Source organism: Dromaius novaehollandiae, chromosome 13 (genome assembly GCF_036370855.1).
Source record: "Dromaius novaehollandiae isolate bDroNov1 chromosome 13, bDroNov1.hap1, whole genome shotgun sequence".
Classification (NCBI taxonomy): Eukaryota; Metazoa; Chordata; class Aves; order Casuariiformes; family Dromaiidae; genus Dromaius; species Dromaius novaehollandiae.
Window position 1 is genome coordinate 15117732 of NC_088110.1, and position 23258 is coordinate 15140989.

Consider the following 23258-nt stretch of genomic DNA (forward strand, 5'->3'; position numbering starts at 1 on the left):
CTTGTTATGAATTATGGTACTGAGAAAATAGTCCAGATTTCATCAGCAGTATGAGGGTAGGCGCTCTATGTTTCTTCAAACTAAATCAGTTTAGTTTACTGTTCAGTTTATGAACTCTTGCTTAAGTTTTAGTTTAAAAACACAGAACAAAACTGTTCCTTCCATAGCTGGGCCTCATCCCGTGGGGTGTGTGTTTCCAAGAACACGAAACAAAGGCTCGACTTGTTGCAGATGTCCGCAGCGTCCTGCTCTGTGCTAAAGACCAAGGTAATCCCTTGATGTCGGCAGTGATGGACACAGTTCTGTGGAGCACTACAACCTCCTCTTCCATGGATCTGAATGGGGTTGAAGTGACCTGCCGTATTAAAGAGGGCTTCCCAAGGCCTGGTCTCAAACAGGCACTGCTGAATCCTGAATTAGCCCAGGTCTTGTATTGCATAGAAGTTGTAGTTGTTGCAAAGCTTACAACAGCACAGGTAGGAATAGACACAACTTACTACCCCGGGAGCGCTAGTTCTGTGAGATGGCTTGGAACTGGCTGACTCCTTTTTCTACTGTCATGTAATGTCAAGTAAAATGTCATTGACTTGAATGTTTCTCTGGGAATGATGCAAATGATTTGAGGTGGCAACCTCAATAATGTGGCCAAAGCCTGCCAGGACTGAGCCTGGGTGGGGAGCCCATCATACCTGTAGAGTGTACAAGGCTAAGAGAAAGCCTAAAGCAGAGACCCAAGTGAGCACAGATCCAGGTAGAAGTGTCCCGTGGAACTGACCAATAAATCATGCCTATGCTCTACAGTTTTGTTAGATATTTAATTTTTTTTCAGAAAATATATACTACTTTAATGAAATTTAACAGAGAAAATAAGTAGAAAAGTAGCATGGACATTTGCAAAGATGAGCATTGGTTTTGCCTTCATTGAATTTTGTATGAGTTGTAGCATAAAATTCTAAAAAGAGTTGGCTGAAGACGTGATTTGATGCCTAAGTAGGGTAATTTTGAAATATAACTTACGTTTAAAAAAAAAATCCTGTTCAGTCAAGAGAGAAGTGACGGAGATGTATTTATTGTATTCAAGAACTGTGATACATAAGCATCAATGATTCCATTTGTTTTATATATTCACTTGTCACTTTAATAGTTTATTATCAGGGATCCAGTCAAAATTGGCAATAAAAGAATGCAGCTTTACTTTGATTCAAAGTCTGCAGCAGATATGCCAGCAGAAAGGATAAATAAGGCATGGAAAATATGCTGTTAATAAAGGAAATACAAGTAGTTCTAAGCATATTTCACACACTTTTTCTTTATTTTGATTTCAAGCAGTGTTGAATGCACTTAAATTACTAAGTCATAGTGAATAGTACCTTGAACCCGGGTTGAAATATTCCCTTCTAGAGCAAACTTGGTTTTGTTCTTATAAATCGATGCTTATAAATCATTTTCAGCATAAGAATTTCCAGTTTTGGTTGTTTCTGATTTTTGCATACCCAACAGAAAGGGCAGGTCTTCTTTATAAGAACCTCGTTGCTATTCACTGCAATTCTCCATTCCAAGGGAGGAAATATGCTGCAGGATTTTATAGCGTCAGGACTGTATATTATTCTGTCCTTCAATGGCCAAACACAATGTATAGGTGAGAGAATGTAATGTGACTAAATATAGCTCAGTACTATCACTCTTTTTTGATGCCAAAAAACATTGGCTGGCCAAGCAACTGGCTGATTAAAGGTCAGCTGGCACCGTGTCAGTCAATTAAACTCTGCTGTGCCCTTTTGGACCAGTCTCTTCATCTAACTGTGGGAGTGTATGAGAGAGTCTCAATTAAAAAAGTTTTAGAAGTAGAGGAGCTGTGTGCTGCATGGTACAACTGGATTCTGTGCCTTGGGTTTTCTTTGCTGACACCTTTCTTCTTCCCACGGCAGGAAGGGAGGAGGGGGAAGGAACGAAATTCAGCAATTTAAACAGCATACTTGCCATTTTAAGACACCTAAGCAATGATGGTGACTCTTCTCTGGGTCCTGTCGGGTCTATGGCCACGTCTCTACTCCTCCTGCGTGTCACTTCTGGAGCTGTGTTGCTCTGCTACCTGCATTCCCCCCCGCCAGCCGTATCCACTGCTAGCCAAGTTCCTTGATAGCTTTTGAGACTGATCTAGAAAAACGCCACACCTAGAAACAGGAGGTGAGAGAAATGTTTGCAGAAGCAAAGCCAACCTCTTACACCTTTTTGCCTTTGATACCAGGTTCATCTGTACCAACTTAGATTTTTGTAGATGTAATTGTTACTTCTCCATCTTATCCCCCAGATATAGAATGATGCCTCTGCTACAGTTTTCTAGAAGAGATCAATCTGGAGAGGAGGGGACTATCTTGGTCTCTTAGTATCCTCATACATGCGTGGTGAGGCAAATCCCTTGCAAGAAAGAATCCATATTCCTTTCAGACAGAAAACTCTTCTTACCCATTGATCTGGAGCTCCAGATGCCCCTGGGGCTTGCTTGTAAGATCCTCAAACCCGTAGTGCGCCTTCCCCATTACTGCGGAGGAGCTGCAGCAGCTGCGTGAGCGACCCCGGGGCTTCCCGAGCCTGGAAGGCAGGAGCTGCCACAGTTCAGTGGCCTCCTCAAGATGCATTGGGGAGAGTCAGCTGAAAAGCAGGGAAAACAAAGATAAACTTCAGAATAAACCAAAGAGAGACTTAAAAGGTAATAATCATCCAGTCGGGTAGAGTACTTTATATGTGGTATTGTTGGCAGAAAAAACTACTGACTCAACTGATTGGAGAGAGGGAAGCCTTGTTGCTGCCCCATTGATTTCGGCTGCATTTGGGAATACTTTGTACTTGTATGACTAATGCCTGCCTGGAGGTCCCTAGATGAAGTGGAAAAATACATGTTTAATACAAGAAAATAATAGAGAAAAGCAAATTTCTTTTCTCTGAAGGTCAGAGTAGGGATGGACCTCCTTATCTATCCAGATGGAATCGGTAACACCTGGAAAGAACCTGCGATGGACCATGTGTAGGGACAGGCAAAGGAGAACAGCAGCAGGGAGAAGTTCCCCCTGCCCTCTTTTTTTTCTTTTTCTTCTTTTTTTTTCCTTCTTTCTTTGGTAGGGAGGAAGAGCTGAACCAGCAGCAATCTAACACGCTTGCTCAAGTTAGCAGAGGGGATGCCTTGTAGTTTCTCTCTGGAGTGTGCCTTCACGCGCAGGTATTCAGTCTTGCGGTTGGCAGGGTTGTCGCTCAACCCTGGCGGAGCTGTGGTAGCAAACTTGTGCTCACTCTGCTGTACCCAGATCCCCAAGCCCCGCTCTAATATCCTTCCAGTCCTCCCTTGGCCTGAAGGGGCTGCAGGAACGTCTCTGGCTGGTGCTTCGGCTGCGCCGGGGGCCCAGCTGTGGACGTGAGGCTGCCCTGTGCCTGCCTTCCCTGGCCCGCTCCTTTTCCTGCGCCTGGAAGCTGATACCAAATTGTACCTGGCTGGAGCAAGTTGAGATGTCTCAAAGCCAGGGCTTGTGTATGGCACGTGTATGGGGGAATTACCTGTGACATATCCAGGGTGTTTTGGCCCAGCTGTGCACGTGCTCTGTGTATGAGACACCTGGCCACGGCCGAAGTGCATGTGTGTGCAAGCTGAAGCATCGCTATAATTCACAGCGCAACCCTGTGCTTAGGTACCTGTATCTGACACCCCAAGCTGCTTATGAGGAGTCATTCAGAGTACCGTTTCTGGATCCCTGAGTCTAATAGTTCACTTGTTACAGAGTATAGCATAGCTGTGGCAAAGACACCTAGGCTTTCATAGAAAAACACTGCTTTTTAATTGAGAGTGCTGCCCTGTGTGAGCATGCATTTGAATAGGAACCGTCAGTATCTAGTGATGCTCCCTTGTCCCTGGTCTTACACGACGTATCCAACCCTTTCAAGGTTTTCAGTGGTAGTGCGATAAGAACGTATAGGTCTTGTGTGGGCAGCTCCCCCAGGTTGTTATGCTGGAGTAAAACAAGTTGGGTTTAAAGGTGTATTAGGAGGCAATTCTGTGCTTGTAGTATCTCCCGTGGGAGCAGCAGTCTGGCATGGGGTTGCTGGTGCAATGGGTTGAGTACAGACAAAGTCATACTTGCACTGCACCCCTCCAAGCTGCTGGGATCGGATTGCATTTACAAGAATGAGAAAAAAGAAGATAAGAGACTGCGGCAGGAAGGAAAATCACTTTAAGTGTAATTCACCACTTCGCTCAGCCCAGTGGATGGGATATAAAGAGCAGAGTCTGTGCTCAGAGGATAGTGACTGTTCTCCGTCTGCTCCCTTTCCGGGGTGCCGCAGTCCTTTCCCTCTCCCTTTGCCCCCGTGCAGCCTCTCTGTGCTCTCTGTTGCTTTTGAAATCTCAGAGCCAGCATGTGTGAGTGAAAACTGTATTTCCAGAACCGGGAGGCCAACTCCCGGCTGCCAGGGTCTGGAGCCCACAGCATTGCCCGTGGCCTATAGCCCATTCTCTGCTCTCTGGATCGGCTCCCGTTTTTTAGGGCTTTCTGTGCTGAACAGCCGAACGCGCTGGCTGGTCGCGCTTGCCTGCTTGTTATCTGTTGCAATTAGCAGGGGGCTGGACAGCGTGCACGTGTGCAGGGGAATCCGCTACAGCTTCCCCTAAAGCCAGGGAGGGACGCGTACGCTCTTTGAAACCAGTCTGCTCCTTACAGTCAACAAGGGAGCGTGGCTTGAGCCGTGTTGGGCAGCCTGGTGATATGCTTGGGGACATCCCATGCAGAAAGGGGGACAGGCCTCCAGCCCCCAGCGGCAGCGCTGGGATCTCCACTTGGGAATGGGGCAAAACAAAGCTCCTGGGAAAGAAGGTGCCTTTCTCTCACACTCTACAGGGGCCTGTTCATCTTGCATCACTGGTTTCCCAGTTATTTTCGATTATGTAGCTAGTTCCTGCAACCATAAAAATGGTGGGGTTGTGCATACTTGCTGCCTCTTAGGGTCAGTCCCTAATACAGAAATACAATTTTGGAAATTTTACTGCCCTTCAGGCAAAAAGAACCCTGTTAGGGATGAATATATATAACTGTAAGTGGCAATCAATATATTCTTAGTCCTTTTACCTGTATGTGTAACTTCTGGTGGGTAGTAATGTGTTCAGCCTACCAGCAAAAAGGCATGCTTAAGGGTGTAAAATCAGGGCAAAATACAGATATTAATCACTGGGCGTTTGCAATTGTAAATTTGCTTGTATAGCTGAGGAAGTAGTCAGGGAGCCAAGCATCAGGGCAAAGAGGCCCTTCATTAGGCTGCGCAGAGGGACCTGGAGCAGTGAGTTAGGGTGCTGCTGTCTCTTGGAGGGCAAATTTCCCACTCGGCCTTCGGCGCCAAGGACAGCACGACAGCACACCGGCGTCGCGGCTGAGCTGTGTAACCCGGGGTGCTCTCGATGCCGGAACCTGTCACTTTCTCATTCCTTCGTTTATTTGGTTTCATTCATTCCTCACAATAGGTGGACAAAGAAAACCATTTTTTTGTCTGCGTTTTTTGGTTTTTTGAATCTCTGCAGTGTTTGAGAGACTGCAGTTATGCTTCCGCGTTCTTGCTAAGGCAGTGTCTCTTTCTTCTTGCTATTCAGAGGCTATTCTCGCTTCTCAAATTTTCTTTGCTTTCTAAAAGGAGAAAGTGACAAATAATTCTGCCTGTCTCTGCATAATATCCTGACTTGTGAGCAAACTGTGGCTGAACACTGAAATTTTGCCTAACACCTCTGTAACACGCTCTAGCCAGCACTGTCTGATTTGCAGGCACAGGAGCAATCTGGCGCTTCACTCTGCTGCAGACCTCTGTAATGTGCACGGATCAGATGCTCATTATTCAGACAGAGGAAGAATGACATCTCAATCAGAAAGGGAATGGTTCATGGTGTTCTGCGTGCGATAGGGAAAATAACCCATTAGAGAAGCAACCTGGGGGGAAAAAACTATTTTAATTTTGCTTTTTGTTGTTTTTTAACCTGTCAGTTTTATTGCCTAGTGTTTCTTTTGAACGTGCGCCTGGTTGTTGCTGTAGTTTTCAGCCCTTGGTTAATGTTTGTTTGACGATCCTGGTCCGACTGTCGGATACCTACAGTTCTGCATTTACGCTCTGCTTCTGTATTTGTCCCCCAAGGGTCAAGGATTTGCAAGAGCTGATGGGAGTCCTGGCTGTATAAGGAATACAGGATCAGACTGATGCTCTACACAGTGTTTACCTTCTTTATCGAAGAGCGAAAACAGTTGCTGAAGAGGGAAGAAATATATTTTACGGGCTCTGAACGAAAATAGCAGTACTCTGTCTTCCCAAGAATCTGTAATTCTCCCTGTCTCTTTCTTTTATGAATGTGGCAGTTTTGTTTGCAGGGTTGTAAGAAAAAACATCATATGATCAAATCGCCCAATTAAGATATCATTATTTGCAAGACAATAATTTCTATACATTTTATGAACTCGGGGGACAGTAAAGGCAGCGGAGGCGGTGGCCGTCTCGCTGGCGAGCGCTCCTTTGAGAGGTACGGCTTTTCTCCCTGTGCTTTTTACAGCCTCCACTCCTTCCCTTTGATGCTCATGTTCCCTTTTAATAAGACTCTCCCTTTTACCAGGAGAACTTCAGGGTACTGTGAATAAGAATCTGTCTATTCAGCTTTAGTTTATTCTTGCTCTCACCTACATGCTCTTTTAACTTTGTGTGTGGGTTTGTGGGTTTTTTTTCCCATCAGAAAGAATGTGTTGGGAAATATGATCTGCTACAAGCTTTATTTCAGAATTTGAAGTAAACAACACTGTTTCTGTATTTCCCCTTAACCCTGGACAACTAGGATGTCTCAGCATTGCTAAATACCTTGTTATTATTCCATCTGCAAACTTGGTTTTTCTCATCTTTTGAGACTACCTCTCCATCCCATTAGTAATAATTATGGAAGAGCTGTTAGTTGAGTTTTGCTTTTGGTTATCAATTTATTGGCATTTATTTCTGACTTAATTTACTTTCTTTCTGATACTTGATTTTTTTTCCCAATACTTATTTTAACTATGTTAAAATAGTGACTTGTCCTTTTTGACTGCATAGTCAATGTCTTTCCCCATCTATTTTTGGGAAAGTAGGTATAAAGAATGGTAGTGCCTTGGCTCTCCTCTGGTAACCCACCAAAGGTAGCTAAAGAAAGAAGAGTTGCTTGAGTAATCTGGGGGAAGGACGTATTCCCCCGCTTTCATCCGGAGGCGGGGCGGTTGGGCGCTGTCCCTCGCGCATCTCGGCTGTGCGCCCGCAGCATCCGCTTCTGGATGCTTGTTCCCCGTCTTGTTGTTACTGCAGCTCTTTAACCCGTTGCTGCTTCTCGCTGCCAGCTCTGTACGGGCAGGTGCCACACAGTCCATTAATCTAGCGGTGAAAATCAGTCCTTAAGGGGTTTCACAAAGCTGAAATAAACTGAGTGTGAATCAAAGAATTCCCTGTTTCTTTTTACATATTCTTATATTGTAAGCATGTATTGCTGTGTCATAGTGCTGTAACCTTCTGCAAGCTGATATAAATCCTCCATACTTTCTTCTTCTTTGAATCCCAAAATTTATTTTATTTATTTATTTTTTATCATTTCAGGTATCATTTAAGTTCCATATCTCTACATATACATAAAAATAAAATATATCACTTGGCAGATAGCATGAATGTCTTCTAGAGCACTTTCATAAACCCTTAGAATTTAGAAAAAAATAGGAATGTCTTTGTTTTTAGTTACTTTAGAGTGGCTCACTTTTAAATTCATATATAAAAAAAGTATGTTGAATTTTACTGAGAGAAGAAAAAATAAAGGAAAAAAAATGGTGGTGACAATTACTGAGACCAGTCAGCTCAGTTTTCTAAAATTATACAGAAATGTTTCTGGAAAGTAAAAGGTGAAAATAGAAATAAAAACTTAAAGCAGAAAAGTGATATTTAATAGAAGCATGTTGATAATAAAAATATAAATATTTAAAATGCACTGTAAACACAGTCAGTGAGTTAAATAGAGCCTTTTTTTTCTGTTTCCCGGTGCCTGGGATCCTGTATGGAAACGGTCCCCGCTCGCTTTGCTGGGGGGGCCTGCTCGTCCCCAGCGACTGCCTTTCTCCCGGACGTGCTGCGGGTTTCGGGGCAGCCGTGAGACTGGCTATGCTTCCCGGGACTGCTTGTGAGGGCTGGCTTCCAACTCTGGAGCGCCAGATTTACGCCCCCAATTAACCGCAGGCATGACTTATAGATGTTTGGTTGGGCTATTTCGAATGTGTAGCTTGGGGCCTGGTTAATGAGTTGGCTCGGTGTTATGAATCAGCTGTGCAGTTAATCACGGGGACAAAACTTCGGCCTGTTATTGGCAAGTACAAAACTTATGTTTACAAGGTCAGACACCAGCTATAAAAGTCAAGGTTTCAGCTTTTGAGAAGAATGACTTCTTTTTTTTTTTTTTTGGCATAAATCCTTATAATGGAAACCTTAGCACACTTTTGCTCAGTTAAATAGGAAAGGACAGCATGAGGCATCTCTAGATAGATGTTGAATTTCTACACTATAAATGTTTGTTAAAAGATGCATTAAGTAGCCAGTGTTTGCATTAAAATAGCATATGTGAAGTATCAGTGATATCCATGGTCACACAAGCAGCTAGTGCTGTTACACTGCGTCAGATGTGTTACACAAGCGTTTGGGTGTTCACAAGCGTTACAACTTGGGGAGTACTGCTGCATTCTGGAGTAGCCCACAAACTGTGTGGGGAGTTAGTACAGCAAATACGTTCTTGCAGTATTGTCACTTTGTCTGCAGTAGTATCGAAACTCGGTCCCAGAGCATAATCTGTTCAACGTTTGTCTCTTTCAGGGTTACAAGAAGCTCCTCGTACCAAAGGAGCGCTGTGCATAGTGAGCAGCTTCGCTGGTAAGAAATATTGCATGGGATTTTCAGTGTATATTTGGTAAGAGATACAATACATTTGGCATAAAAAATGGTAGCAGCAAACTTCCTCTAAATGTATCTATAAATTGTCAGGGACAATTCATCAGCTGAGGAGACTGGTATTTTTGGTGGTAACAAAATCTTACTGAGTCATACATTTAACAAATTCTACTGGCTTTTGACTGATAGCTTTTACAAAGAGTCAAAGTGAACCATTGCTGTAGCTATGCGATATTCTTCCTTTCACAGAAATATTGCGGGGTTTTTCATAAAATTAACTTCATGCAACCTCCGACTCTCCCCTCCTGCTCTCTCCCCCGCCCCGTGCCAAATCCAAACATGGTTTACATACTATATTCTTCATGTCAGTAGAAAGTTCTGCGAAAGTTGTGTAAGATGATAGTTAGTGACTAAAAACAGTGGTAGAAACCTTGTATCACAATGTGCACATTGAGCAATGAAGAAGAGAAATGGCTGTTTTGTATTTAAACTGCTTGTAATCCAGTTCTTTCTCTGTGGGTATCTGTATGATATATTCCCAACAGGATATTAAACAGTTAATCTAAACAGATACACTGGCTCACTTTCCTTGTAGGAAATCTGATCTGTAATATAATGTGGAATATTTTTGCTAGGTTTTGAGATTTATTCACATATAGATTGTCAGCAATATACACAGCAGTAGTATCTTTCCTTTTTCTTTTTCTTTTTCTCCTTCATGTTGTAATTGGGATCTTGAGTTCTAGTTCATAGGGATATATTGGGGAAAAAATTACTGTGTAAAACATTGATTTAAGGGAAGAAAAAAAAAAGAGAATTCCTTGGGTCACATAATGTGAGAGTGAATGTGTCTTCAGTTACCCTATTTAGGAAACTCTTGGTTAACAGAACATGAAGTCTATTTGCTTTATACAGGACAAAAAAAAAAAAAAAAAAAAAAAAAAGAAAGGAAGGCTTTAATTATGAAGGGAGAATATTGGTTTTAGCCTATACATTCTTTCAAGAAATGATTGCATTTTGTGTTTGGGAGATACCACTGTGGTGGTGGTGATGATGCTGCGAAGTATGTGAGTGAATGCATAACAGTGCTGAAGTTCCTGGGACTTCTACCAGCCCTATCTAGAAGTGTTATCTGTCTTCAGGTGCTCTAAATATATATGGAACATTCTCTAAGAAGTGTTTACACTCCACTTTATACTTCACACACATGCCTTTCTGTAATCAAAGCCATGAAAATGTGGCGGCTATTCTGATACTTTGTGGTACACCTTGTGGTATAGACTTATGACATCACAAGTCAATATTACTAATGAGTTACTAAGGCTAAACATTTTTAATGATTGGCAATTGAGATTGCTGCTTATTTAGTTCATCATCATTAGGCTGGAAAAGCACTTTTCCCTGGGGGTAATGAATTGGTCCTCTGCGTCTGTGAAATTGGATTAACACTATAGTCTTATTGACTCTGAAGTAAATCCTTGTTTGAGATGCTCTCTTAAATATGAGTAAAGATGCATCTAGATTTAAATTCTTGTGACTAGGAAGTTGAATCTGCATTTGCCAGAACTGATGACGGAAGGTGGTTGGTTAGTTAAATTGAGCTAGATGAACTTCTAAGTAATGGGAGATGAATTCTCTGTCCTACAAATTGCAGGTTAAGTTCTGCTTTGTATTAATGGTTTCTGTTGAATTATTAGGGGTTTAAGCTATAAATACTGTGTCCTAATAGCCATTTTTTTTTCCTTACTCACCTGGAAGATAGCTTGTATTACAATGCTAGCTTCTTGAGGAGTATCTTGATACTTCCTGCAGGGTAGATAATGGTAAGTTATTGATGCATTTTGACAGCTTTTCAAACAGGTTGGCTCCATGAAACAGAAATGTATAAAACTTAGCCTTATAGAAGTTAACATGTAATTTGTCATTGTAGGAACAATAAAACAAGAGTTGAATGTTTCTCAGTTTTCTGAGCAGTAAAACACACCCTTTTATCTCTGTGAGATGCTTTTTGCTTCTGGCACAGGGGAAGAAAGTTGAGCTACTGGAAGTGCCAGTGTGTGCTCTGAGCTTTCAGTTCTGCGGGTGCGTGCAGGAAGGGGTGATGGAGGCAGCTGGGTAGTCGTGGTGGCTCTCTTGCCTGCTCCTCCAAAGGAGACTCACTGGAGATGAGGATGATGACAGGCTCCTCTGATCTGCTCTCAGGAACAGTTTCTTACTTGGCCGCCCAACTGACCCAAGATAGCTGGCTTCCTTGTTCTGTCTTTCCCCTTGGCTCTTGCGAGGTGTTGAACGTGCATGCTGCTGAGGAGTAGATTTCAGCAGCAATTTTGTCAACATGAACCATTCCAATCCACAGAAGAGCCAAATACTACTGTGTCCAGATATTTCTGCTTTTAATCTCCTAGTGCTTATATTTGGCTCAGAATTAACTGTAACAACAATTGCTGTGTGTAAGAGAAAATGCTGTGTACATTGAATATTTCAAAACTGAGCCTAGGATCTGTTTTCTCTTTTCACTGCAGGTTATTAAGCCCTCTATCATACAGGAACATGTTTTTTGGTACAAGGTCAACATAAGAACTTTTCTAATATTAACCCCAGTATCTTTTCCTTTACTGCAACAACCTTTATGAAAATTGCTTGCAGTTATGTTCACCAGAGTCTTCTGGGTACTCTAAGCCCAGTAGAGGGTTATTTTATTTTATTCTACTTACCCTGTGTACATGGTAACACGTTTTATTTCCTCCCTTAGAAGTACAGGAGTTTAAACAATGTCTGTACAGAACTGGAATTTTTCTGGCCAATATTTCAGAGAAGTACGTGGCTTAAATGAACACTCAACAGTAAATGGATAAATACCTGGTGTCTTCACCTGGCATTAGAGGACTCTGAAGTATGTTTATCTTTTATTCACCAAGAAGTGGGTTTAGACTCTGTCATCTCACTGAAAGCAAAGCCCTAATGGACTGCAAACTCTGAAGAAGAAAAGGTGTCCTCAAAGTTACTTTCTGTGTATGTGGAATGGGGTGAAGTCTTACAAGATTCGAGACCATGACTTGCACAGTAGTAAGCCCTTCCCTTCAAAATCTATTTTATCTAGCCTGAAGTCTAAGTAGTTTGAGGTTTTATTAATTAATTTAATAATTTATCTGAATTAAATTAATTTATCTGAGGAATACAAATGGATGAAGAAGACAGAGATAATAATAGGGAAAGGAGAATCATCTTAATTGAGAGAGAAAGAAGGAAACAATGAGAGATTTGGAGTCAAAATAGGAAATGTAATGTTTATATAAAATGTTTTGAGAATATCTAGTGCAATTTAAGCGTTTCTGATAAGTGCTTTCAATTGGTGGCCAAGAAGGTGAAAGAAGACAGGTGAGTATGTGTGGATGCTGCGTGGATGAGAGGCTGCTAGTTAAGGAATATGGGGAGAGAAATTAGGAGTGGAGGAGAGAACAGAGGGAAAAAGGGAAAGAGAAGCTTTTGGAATGAGAAAAGAAGAAAATGGAGAAATTTTGGACAGATAGGAAGAAAAATATAGGAAAAATGGAAAGAAAAGTGCTCAGAACTGGAATGAAAATGAGAAATACTGAGGAAGAAATAAATAATGAACAGTCTTCAGAAACAGCAATGGTAACGGGAACGCTTACCTTCATACAGTTTTTTAAAACTACTTATATTTATCTTACTCTCTTTTATCTGTTGTAGGCAGGAAAAAGAAGGAACTATCAGATTAGTGAAAAAGGTATTTTTAAACATAAATCAGGATTAATACCAGTGAAAATCATGGCCTGACGAGTGCGTGTTTCTCAGTCCATGTGCCCTGGGCAGCAGCAGCTGTTGTCAGTGCGAGCCCCTGGGGAAGGTGGGGGTGACAAACCCTCATCGCATGAAGCACTTTTTGTAGACTGGTGGATACCCATGGCTTGCAAATATGACATGGTATTTTGCTGCAATATTGGGCTGAGCATGACTGTCCTAGGAACTTTTTTCCAGTTTTTATGTTATATTTTAGATTGTTTAGTTCCTATCTGCAGGTGTGCCTGAAGCAGCTTTTTTCGTAGCACCCTGAAATAGGCAGAGAAGGCAAGTGAAGCCAAGCGAAGTTGTCCCTGTTTCCCTGAGGAGTTTGCTTCATTGGAATTATATCTAACCCCTTTTTTTGTGTGCCATGAGTTTGGGTCTTTTTAGCGTGTTTTTCAGCGGTTCTACTCACTATGCGCTGTAATAGGCGGTCTTTGAGGGCCGAGGCAAATACACAGAGGCAGATACGCCTGTGAAGTGTGGAGACATGGCGGAGGGGAAGGGAGCTAGCATACAAGCACACAAGCATCCTGGCAATAACAGATGTCCTGGGATTAATAGCGTGCTCCTGGAGCTTAATAACAGTGACGCCGGTGACATTTTTGGCATAGGAAAGGCCCCGCTGAAGCCTGGAGTGACAATGGCTGCTGAGTCTTCCTTTTACAGCTTAAGCTTCTGCAATCCTGTGCAGCAGAGACAGAAGGAGAAAAAGAGAACTTAAAGCAGTTCCACTGCTGACAGTTGGCATTGCTGAGAGAATGGATGTAAACGGCATAAAATTAGCAGATTACGTCCTGCCAAGTTTCTTCTTAATTGATGTCATTCAGACCTCCTCACCAGGCACTGTAGCGATAGAAATGGAGCCTCCCCAAGGTTTCTTGCTGTTTCAATAGGACGGTGCGATTCCTCCATAAGTCCCAGGGCTGGAACTATTTTTTTTTCTTTTTTCCTGAGATCTTGATTTAGTAATGCCTTTGGGCTCAGTCTTGCCAGCTGCCGAGTGTCCCAGCCCCCGCTAATCTCAGGGGTAGGTGAGGCATGATCGGGCTTCTCGATCCAGCAGTTCATCTCACAGGAAGGTATGGCTTTTCCTCCTGGAGCCTGGGATGAAAAGGTATGTGGGTAAAATGTGGCAGCTGCCTCTAACGTCCCCTTCTCATTGTGGCCTGTAGCGTCACTTGGTTTGAGTGAAGTCAGTGGCAACTTACAAACCTGCAAGTCCAACCTTATGATTTCTCTTTGCAAATGATTTACCAGATCTAGACTTACTTTTCTGTAAATCAATATGGAAAAAACATTAGTACCTGGAATTAGAACATAATCACAGTTTTGTTTAAAAAAAAGATTTCCCAATCTGCTCTACTCGCTGGCTTGAGAGATACTAAGGGAGCCATCGTGGTTTATGATGTTGCTGACCTGCTAATTGAAAGGCGTTAAGTAAGACTTGACATAGAGGATGTTTTGTGGCTTATTCTGCAAGTCCCTGAATTGTCTTTGACAGAACTAAATGTAATACCTTTAAATGTTACGCCGTGTCTTTGGGATCGTGTGATTGATGCAAGGGATTTGAGCCTTGTGTTTTACTTCCGTCTTTGCTGTATACTTACCTGACCTTCCTGTCTCAGTTTTTCCATCTCCAGAATTAGTTAAATAGGCATGTTGTGAAGCTTAATTAACATTTGAAATGTTTTAAACTCCCTGGGTGAAAAACACAGAACTGTGAAGCTACGATTTAAGAGCTTTAAAATTCTTAGCTAAGCATACTCGTAGCCACTGTTACGGGTGTTATTACAGTGCCTAGCAATCCTAACTCTGGATTGGGAGGCTAGGTGCTGTAAAATACAAACAAAATGTGAGTTTACAGTAAATTTTCAGGAGTTCATGTAGTAAGAAATGAAATGGAATAGGCTCATCACAAACCACAATAGTATTTTTCTGTGTCTTATTCCCTGAAGAAGCAGTAAAAGGCAGGCTAAACAAGCTGCAGGTAAAAGGAAGAATATGGGGTCCAGTTATACAAAAATACTAAATCTGTCCCATCATGTGTTGCTCATTTTATCTTCAGTGACTACTTAAGACCTTGTAGGATTTGGATATACAGATTTGAAATAAAGAAAATGGAATGATGATACAAAATAACTCTTTCCTTGTGAATGATCAGCATTATGTGAATAGCTGGGAGATAGAGAAACTGTACTGCAAGTTTTCCACCTTCAGCATAGCTGCTTACTGCTACCAAGGCAAGTAGTGGTAGTGAAATCAGTGTCTTTTTACCTGCCTATTCAAAGAAAAATAGATTGCTTGCTAGGGATAGATTTCTTTTTAGTGAGATTTTAATGAAAGCGTCTGACTCACTTGTATGTTTTTAAGACGTGCTGTAAACATTATCGCCACCATAACCAATTGCGAAGTGCATTTCTTTGATTTACCTCCTCCAGAGTAAGTATATAATTTTATACATAAATGAGCAGCACAAGCCGAAGACAAAGTCCCTATCAAAACGAGATGTTCCATCGCATGTATCTCTGTGTAGAAAAGATGGAAATCAAATCTATTAGTAACAAGCTGTTAGCCTTTTAACTACTGGAAGATAATCATGTATTGAAGTGATGTTACACATCACCCCAATGAACATTGCAGTGTGATCTGATAGAGAACAGAGTAGTCCTTTTTTTTTTTTTTTTCTCTGTAGCATAAAGATTGTGTTATATAATCGCTAGTCCTTAACATGCTTGTGTTCACAAGACTATGATGTTTATCATTGTTCACCCTATCCCAATCATTGACTGCTTCAGAAAAAAGGGCAGGAAGATCTTTATATGCTGCTCAGTGTAGCCCAAGTGGTATTCTTTTCTTTGATCGGGCTAGACTTCAGATTAAGTCCAGCAAGATATTTGTAATTCTTATCCACAGATGACAACATCCAAAGAGAAGAAAGATGCCACATCAAAGGGTTCTAGTGATGGGCAAATAATTCTTTACATACGTGGGGGCCAGCATATGGTCTTTCGACAGTCTGTGAATTACCATAAATCAGGTATAGGACATGTTGTAGGACATGTGATTGGCCTAATTTTCTTCAGGATTTTCTGAAATCTGTGTTCATCTTGTGCCTGTGAATTGGGATTTGTACCTATGGTGCTTCCTATTTTTGCATGGAAAATGAATATGCAAGCAAAATTTTTTGAATGCAGTAAAAGGGCCCAGTAAAAATGACAGCTATGAACAACATGATTTGAAGGTCATCCTCTCCATCTCCCCTCTGTAATAGGCGACTAAATATTCTTTTTAAAAATGCAGATGCCTATCCCCTAGCTTAAAGCATTGTGCTTTATTGAAATTGAATCTGAAAGATTTGAGTGTCATGAATCATTTTGCACTTTAAATTGAGATGTCAAAAAAACCTAGAGGTTGTTATCTGGCACCTTTTCTTTATGATGAAAATGGTAGCACAGCAATTCTTGAAAGACAAACCTTCTTGGATCTGGAAACAAAAATAATAACAATTTTGTAAACACGAGTTTATATGATTGGTCTTGACATTTTAATTTGCTGCTTGTTAAAAGTCCATTTTCTGGGCCTGAACAGTCCAGACTGGAATGACTTTGAGCACCTCACTGCAGCAAGTTTGCTAAGACTGCTTATAACACGGAATAAATATTGCTGGCCAAGAGGAAGTATTTGAAATACAGTTGTCTTCAACTAACAATCTAGTTTAGTTATTTTTATTCAATATTCTTCCAGAGCATGTTTCCAAACCTATTTCTTTAGGCAAATTCTCTTCACTTCTGATTATCTTTTGTTAGTTAACACATACTTGCTCTAGCTTGTTTTTAATGGCTGGGTAAACCTAGCTATGTAAGAACCTTCAGAGTACTCTTAACTGCATATTTAGTTTTGCCAAAATCATTTTTTTTTTCCAGTGGTTTCTGTAATTCACTCCTTCTGTTAGGCCAGCAGAAACCTCTCAATTTTCAAAGCTTGGTATGACCCATGCTCAGAAAAGTGGAGCTTCAAGAAAGGGTTTAGTTTGAAGACTTAGGAGATAAGTTGGTTTGAGGCTCACTTGAAACTTTTAGTAAAAGGAGTATGTGCTTCCATTTATGTTGTTTCTGTGCGCCTTAGTCACCTTGTGTTTCCAGTAACAGTTCTGATGTGTGTGCGCACTTAAAAATGCAAAGCAAAGGAAGGAGAAGGGAGACAGAAATACAACTCCATTATATTAATCAAAACTCTGTTCACATTTTCCCTTTCCCCTGGAAAGAATATTTGCAGCTGATTGAAGGTTTTACTTCTAATTTTCTTCCTAAGTACAGTCTGCAGCTGTATATCTTTCACCAGCAGTGGCTTCTATTTATTTTTAGTTTCATAATGGCGTTAATCTGTCATTTCTACCTGTAGAGATGGTTGTTGATAGTAGTATTGCTAAGATTGTTAATGATTTGTAAAATTTTATTATTTCATTACTTTTTAAAAACAAGATAAAGCTTTTTTGTTTTCTTTTCAATATAAGGACATAATTAAAAATACCCCTCCCACACACTTTTGTTAAGTGTCCCTGATACTATTTTTAATCTGCCTTATTTTCAAGCGAGATTGTGGATGGCTATGCACATTGAAAGTCAGAGAAGAATAACTGTCAGATGTCAGTTATGGAAGTGTGTCTTGGAGCCTTTCCATGAATATGTATAAATTGAAAAGCAGCACTGTGATAGCTCTAGAGCCTCAAATTCTCTATTGGATACTGCATGGAATAGAAGCTGAAGTAATTCAAACCTTTCAGTGCCTGCTATGGTTTCACGTGGACATGATCAGAGAAGTTGTCTTCTGCTTGTATGATGACTCTGCTTTCGGGTAATACTTCAATTATAATCATGTAAATCTTAGAGTAAGCACGTATCAAGTCCCAGCATGTGTTGGACTTTCAGAAGATAAGCCTGATTTATCAGTAGTTCACTCCTTTAAGGTAGGAAGGTACATTGTGGTGGTAGTGATTTGGCACCTTCTCTCACTAGTGATTCTTCTGTGATGCTTCTGTCTTTACCGGTAACTCTTACAGAATTTGTGTAGAAGATGTTGTCTGTGGTAGAGGTACTCACTTTTGATTACTGTGAGCCAACATGATAGTTTGGTTAATTGTATGTTATACAAAGCTGAAAGAGGAAGCCATCTATGCTGTCATTATTCAAGCAGTATATAACGTGTATCAATTGTTCATTTATATTCATTTTGTTTTAAAATTATAGTTCTTAAAATGTTTAGCAGAAAGTGTGATTTAAAGTCAAATCCGGCTAGATATGTTTAACAGTTCTTTAAAAAAATTTATTACCAGCTGAATTGGTATCAAAATGCCCATACCACTTATGATTTGGCTGGTATCCTGACTTTCTTGCTTTCTAGATTATTTTTGGATAGTTTGGCAAATCTGTAGTTTCGGGCAGTTCAGCACATCTCCTTCTAGTACAGCATAAATTCCACCATAAAAACTAATGGACTGGAATACATCAGGGCTTTAAAGACTTACGGCCAGTTCTATATATTTTGTGCAGTGAAGGAGGTTATCAGCCTAAGGTTTGTCATACAAAAACTCAACCTGAAATTGAAAAACTATGCAAGCTTTCATGTAACGGCAATCTTTCTTTATTGGAGAACGATCTGACTTCTATTGAAATACAATACTTGCAAGTAAATTCTAGTTTAAGCACTCTGTTGTTGGGGACTAATGTTGCTCTCGTTGCTGAATAGTACTGTGCTAAGGAGGAGAGAGAAAGAAAAAAGCTATTAGTTTAGTCAGCAGTTCAGCAGAAGAGGGCAAGTGATGGGGAGAGCTTGCCAAGCTTCACGTGGTCAGCAAGGGCTTCCAGTGCTGACGCTGAGCCTCCTTCGTTCTGCAGGAGCCACGCGCTTTTGAAGAGAAGGGTCCTCTTCCTTCTCCTGCTCCACTCTTTGCCGCAAGTGCTAATATGTCAAATTAACCAGTGTCATCTGGCTGAGCTGTAACTTGCCCAAATGCCAGTTGCCTCTGCTTATGCTTCATGAGTTGGTCAGCTTTATTTTATAACTTGGGGCTTTGGTGGCAGGTATTTTCTTGGGCTGCACAAATCTCTACAATTTTTACTACTGATATTCTCTATTTGTGCTGCCAGAGCATGCAAGGTGGCTCTAAACTTTTACTTCTGTAAAGCACTTCAACACGATGAATGCTCTTAATTAGAACCAAATACAGCTTTGCTCATATGCTTACAGCTTGAAAATTGTGAAGGAATTGAGAGAGCAGGGAATAACTACTTCATTTTTGGGATGATGTCAGCTCCCTTCATTGGACCTTTTCTACAGTATTTGATGGAAGTCCTATCTTGACTGTTTTTCTGCCCAGTCTTTAGTTACACATTTTATTTGCAGCAGTCTCTGCCATCTGCACCTCCAGGAAAGTGAGTCAGTTTGATGCCAGTTATATGGAAAATTGGGGACTCAGAGATGGCCCCCAACTAGTTTAAGATATGTGCTATCAGTTCGAGGAGATCTAAGGCTGCTGTCACAGTTACCAAGCAGGATGTTTTGTTTTTAATCTGAACACTTTCCAGGAATGTAAATGCCAAAAACAGAAGTAGGAGCATATAGTTTATGCGCCTACATGTGTAACAGAAATTTTTTTTCTGAGTCATAACTGTCAGAAATTATTTCTGAAATTCTCTAGTCAAAGAGGAAGTCATCTCTAAAGGAAAGCAATAAAATGAATGAAAACAACAAATATAATAGGTTTAGTTACCAACTGATCATTCATTGGATGCTGACTTGATTCAGAGATCTCTGAGTATGTCACAAGTGTAAATGAGTTCAGGCTGACTATTTACTTTTTAGATAAATAGTAATTTTATTCATTTTAAGGAGAGGTCAGTTGAGACATAAGTAGTTTACAACTACTGCTTAACAATTACTTTTTTAAGCGCTAGGACTAATGGAGCCTGGCTTCCATTAGTCTTGTCTGAGCTGACTGACTGTTTTAATTGGATTCTACTTAAACTTTGAGACACTGCAGGATCAACAAGTTGTGAACCTGCACAACAGACTTGCTGTCAGCATTTCCAGTACCCTCTGAATTACATGTGGCTTTTGTGCCCTGTGCCTCCACTGTGAAGGCTTGAGATCTTTCCAGGTGGCAGCATTCCTAGCCCCTGGCATCCCCTGCGAGCCTTTGGGGCCCTCATGCTAAAGTAGCTGTGGGCTGTGGAGATGCTGATTGCCTAGGTGTGAACAGATCAAAGGAGATGTGACAATGTTGATGCCTCTTCTTGGGCAGTAAATGCAAAATCCTAAGAGGAATGGATTCCCCAAATATCTGCGTCAACATTTCCCATCTCCCCTTTCCCTACCAGGAGGCAGGGGGAGAAGGTCTTTGTGCCCTCTTCATCCCCTGAAGATTGCCTGCTCCACTCTGACTCCCCAGGGACACTCAAGCCACCATTTCTTTTGGCAAATGTGATTATCCTGACTGTATTCCTAGGTCCTTTTTGACCTTTCTTGTTGACTTGTGGTTTTGCTTGATACTTGTGTAGCCCCGAGACCCTTCCCTGTGATATGCCCGCTCCCCTCGCAGGCCTCGGCCAGAACGGCTTGCTTGCAAGAATGGGGGGAGCGAAGTGAAGGTGTGCTGCTCTGCTGCGCAGTGGGGAGAGTGACAGGAGAAGATGGACTTGGGTGTCATGTGCTTGTGTGATTGGTGATGGGAGTAAAGCCAAGAGAGCAGCTCAAGTGAGGGAAACTTGGTGAGGATTGTGGAGGTAAGGGCAGAGCGGGCCAGCAGGCCCTGGAGGATGGTGGGGTTCAGCAAGGAAGGCTTTAGCAAGGTCTCCTTCTCCCCTCTGTCATGGGAATGCTTCTGTTCTTTCACTATCCCCCTCTTCTCTTTGGCTTTTGGGAGAAATATGCCACTTCTGCGTGCCAGGCTGTTGGCTGAACACTCGGAGAGGAGACCGTGCCCCCATGGCGCTAGAAACAGCTCCACCTCCGCCTTGCCCAAAGCCCCGCGAGGCTGCATGCGAGCACCACGCGTCTTCCCTGGCTCGTGCTTCGGGGTTTGACTGTGCATAGCAGCCTTTCTTGCCGCGCAGGGGTTCAGAGTCGCTCCTCTCTGGGCACTTAGAGCCACAGGGCTTGCTGGAAGCTCAAGATCAGCATCCGGACTGGCCAGCAGCTCCGCCGTGGCAGGGGTGGAGAAGGTGGCAGATTGCGAGCAGGCGATAGGGCTGCATGCCTCGTCTCGGGAAACCAGCCTGGAAGTGCATCCGGCTCTATCTGATCCCTCCTCCAGCTGTTAGCCCACGCGTTCAGGGAGAAATGTGGAAGCTGTCTGCCAGAAAAGCATTTACGCTCTTTAGTCACGTTTTGCAAAATGGTTTCTTCAGCTCTGCAAATTGTTGACTGTGAGCATCCATCATGCAAAGCATAAGTTAAGCAACTGTGGGTCCGACTTGCTATAAAAACACACAAAGGACTGCTCACAGATACTACAGAGGGAAGTTAGTAATTTCATTCCAGATTTGTGCGTTACTTGGGCTGTGGGCCAGGTTGTCTGAAGGGTGCAACGGCCCTCGCTTCTGTGTTACCACGGCACATCGCGCTGGAGCCCGGAGTTTGGCTCAGCTGTTTCGGAAAAGGGAGAAAGTCACCAAAAAGCAGAAAACTGCTCCCAGCTTAAGTGTTCAACAGACAGATTTAAAGTGGGGGTATAGGAAGGATGTTTTAATAACTAGCTCAGTATCTTAAAATATTTTGTGTGTATAATCTTTTGTATTCAGTGTACCTGCCTTGTACTAAGTGTTATGGCTAGTATAAAACACTAAATATAAATTATGTGTAGTGTATTATAATACTTAATACATTCTGAATTTATTAGTTCTCAGTCTATCCTTAGAGAAGCTGAAAATGAATATTAAATATAGCTGCTGTCACAAAAGCATTTCACATCGTAGTCTTGGATAATTTGTAATATACTGAATATTTTGCATTTAATGAAAAATCATTGGGTTGCATCTAGTAGTTTAAAAATGAGTTTTGAACTAAGATAGCCAAGGCATTAGATGACTTTACTGCAGTATGTACATGTGGGTATTTTTTTGTGTAACTACCTTATTTGATGCAATTCAGACTTAATTAATATTTTGTGAAAGAACTAATATTTTATGAAAGCTACTTGTGCAATGAGCTGTTACTATTAGAGGAATTCTTTTCTTTGTCTTTATGGTCCATAGATTTGTCTTACTTTGATTTTTCTTTTGTGTTTGTGTGTGTAAATAATTCAAATTATTCTTTTCATTTTAGTATCTAATCAGTATGTATCATGCATTTTAATGTAGTAAGTTTCTAATTATTTAGAACTATTATTATTTTTCTGGAGTTCAAGAGAATTAAATCAGGATGATGCTAGTTCCTGCTAGCATTGCCAAGGAAGTTCTTAGCATTTAAAACCGCTTTTTAAACTTTATTTTCTTAGGGTGTTTTGAGGCCCTTGAAACTAAAACTTTTAGGTTTCACAGTTTTGTCTTTATTTTTTGAAAATGCTAGTATTTGCTCTATTGCTCTTTACCAGTCTGACTACAAGGAATAGTATTGAATTTTTTTTAACCCAGATGACATGCTTTGGAAAATAATTTTTTCCCCCCCTTTCTCTGATTAACTTCTGTGTTTGGTAAGGTAGACTGTGCTGGACTAAAGACCAGATTTTTAGATGAATTTCAGTTAGTGAAGCTCTACTACATGAGAACTTGGTTAAGTCTTCTTTTTCTGCAAAAGTAGACTACGCAGAAGTAACGTGAGGTTCTCCTGGAGCTTGGGGCCTCCATTCTCAGCAAGAAATATTGTTGTCCATATCTAAAGCCTTTCATTGAAAGAATCCTCATTGTGGAAATCAAAATATTTAAAAACTCTAATTTTCTAAGAATCCTAATGACATTGAATCGCCACTTCTTCCTCACACTTAGTGGAATATGCATATCTAAGTCTTTACCCACTAGCACTGTATAGCATTAGAATACTTTAAATGGTAAAAACTTACATGAAATTGAAAAACATTTGTGAAAGAAAACTCTTTTCCATACTATTAATTGCAAAGAGACCAGGACTGACCCAGGAAGTCTGTGAGCTGAAATTCAGTGGGGATGGGAAGGGGGTCTGGCAGTATGGCACTGTCTGAAAACTGGCCATAATTACACACTTTCAGAGCCAGGATGAACGTGTAGCCTGCTGCTGTACGGCCATTTACATATGGTAGAGTGGATCCTATCCCCACTGAGCACACGTGTACGGAGTGCTGCGTTGCTGGCGTTTTTACAATCAGACCAATTTTGATGAAGTAATTGACTTTGCGGGAGGAAAATCTAAACGTGAAGACAGGATGTTATTTGCAGCAATAGAGACCTGGACTGACCGTTTCAGTGATCCTAAAGAGTCAGACTTTGCGCCTTCCTTTGAAGCGAAGGGGCTGAATGGTTGAGAAT

The 23258-nt window shown here is 41.3% G+C and overlaps 1 long non-coding RNA gene across 1 annotated transcript in view; it reads left to right on the top strand.

Moving 5' to 3' along the window:
• The first annotated feature begins 8878 nt into the window (after positions 1-8878).
• Positions 8879-23258, top strand: part of LOC112987655 (uncharacterized) — a 174648-nt gene continuing 160268 nt past the window's right edge. The window contains exon 1 of the long non-coding RNA XR_010391472.1: positions 8879-8937. This is a non-coding gene — a long non-coding RNA (uncharacterized LOC112987655). The remainder of the gene's footprint in view (positions 8938-23258) is intronic.